Consider the following 2,198-nt stretch of genomic DNA (forward strand, 5'->3'; position numbering starts at 1 on the left):
CCTTGTATTCATGAATGCTAGTAAAACACATCATTAGTGCCCTCGGTGTAAAGTGCAATTCCCATAACTAGTTAACTTTCCACTGTAATAGCCCAGTGTAACTCAAAATGACACCCAACACATGCAGAAAAACCCTAAACATTTTGCAACCAAGATTCTCTTTTCTTTTTTAATTTTTAATTTTTAAATGACTATGCAATGCCCTAATCCATTAAACTTTCTAATCAACCCATGTAACGAATGTTGAGCCAATGATTCCCAAATCAGATGGTTTTAGGGAACTAAGTGTTAAGACACCCTTACGGGCATAATAACTAGAGTAGAAAAGGCTACGGATCCGAACAAGTCATTTTCTTAATTTTTTTTCCTTAACTGTGCAATGTCTAGGTCCCTTAAACTTTCTAATTAACCCATGTAATAAGCATTGGGCCAATGACTTCCAAACCAGGTGGTTTTAGGGCACTAAGTGTAAAGACACCCCTACAGGCTTTATAACTCGAGTTAAAAAAGCTATGAACCCAAACAAGTCAAGTTGCTCTTTTTTTTTCTTTTTTTAGAAAAAAAAGAAAAAAAAAAGAATCAAGGCTACTCGTTTATTCGGTTTCTGCAACGCTGGACAGTTATCAATAATGTACACTAGGGATTACAATAGAGAAGTCACCACTATGATAGTATGCTCTTATGAATCAAGGCATGCTCATGACAAGTCTACTAACACCAGAAACACAAATAACTATCCTAGTGCAAACGTCACATGTAAGTATTCACCCAATAAACCCTTTTCATACATACCCATTATGTTTCCCAATTAACACATGCTTATATCACAACCTTACAAGAAAAAAGCCAAAATCAACTAAAGTGGGTGCAATCAAGTGAAGCAATTGCAAACATGAATTATGAGCCAAGTAGATGCAAACAAAAGAAACTACCCTCACCTCCCCCCCCCCAACTTTAATAAGACACTGTCCTCAATGGAAATAATTGTTGAGGGAGAAAGAGAAAGCATTCCCATAAAGCATAAGTGCACATCCATCTAGGCAGGTATGGAAAAAACACACACATACTGTCATGACCCTAACCCGCCCCTAGAGGTTAGGATGATGACTAGCTAGTAATTCCTGATTACCAAAGACCTGCCTTAACAAAGCTCAAAAGAACTAACACACACACACACACATATATAGGGCTAAATAGCGGATTATTCATTATTTAATCATAAAGTCCAAAGAGCAGTGCATAAGCAATATGGAATGAACACAACTTTATTCCTTAGTTTATGAATAATTTCATCATTCATAAAGACAAAAGGAAAGTTCAACATATCATCCATAAGTACCAAAAACTTGTTTATATACAAAAATCATCTCTCAAAACTCGAACATCAAAAGATCAAAAGAAGTAAAAGAAGAAAATAAAACAAAAGTTCTTGATCAGGTCCAAGACCTCTAACGGCGTTCCTCCTCATCCTGTTCACCTACATATATGTATACATAAAAGAATGAGCCAAACCTAGTTAATAATACCAAGGTAAAGTGGTAGATGAATGAGTTCCAGACATTTGTAAAAGATCCATTCCAATTCATGACTTTAAGACATTCAAATAGTTCATACGAAAAGCTTACAAACAAAATATGAGAACATGGTACATCCAATAGAGTAACTATCCAACCATACATGGTTGTCAAAAGGAGATCTCTGCACATCATATAATCAAAGGGCCATGGTATTATATCCCCCAATGGCAAGGGCCTCACTAATTGATGCCATTACTAGATTCATAGAAATATGGAACATTCATTCATTTCTAAAAAATAAGCATTTTATAAAATAAGCACTTTTCATTTTACAAAACACAATTTCAAACATAATTTTATAGAGATATTACTCATAGATGGCTCGTACTTGACAAATTCCTTATTAGTCTTGACCTACACAACAAAATATGAATGTCGATGAAATAAAATTATAACAATTGAACGAACATAATTTTAGTTTTTCTTTCTTAACTTAGCTTGATTTAGATTGGTTTCTAGGTGTACTCAACTTCCAAATAGGTTCAAAATGCATATAAAAGTGTCCAAGCATAGATGAGAATGAAAGAGGGCCGCATCCACAATTAATGCAATCTACAACTTGGTTTTGGGTGGGGGGATGCCACACGTACTGGGGCCAATTCCGCACATGCGGAGGACTTG

The sequence above is a fragment of the Camellia sinensis genome, chromosome 12 (assembly GCF_055761805.1).
Source record: "Camellia sinensis isolate YWXY chromosome 12, ASM5576180v1, whole genome shotgun sequence".
NCBI classification, from domain to species: domain Eukaryota; kingdom Viridiplantae; phylum Streptophyta; class Magnoliopsida; order Ericales; family Theaceae; genus Camellia; species Camellia sinensis.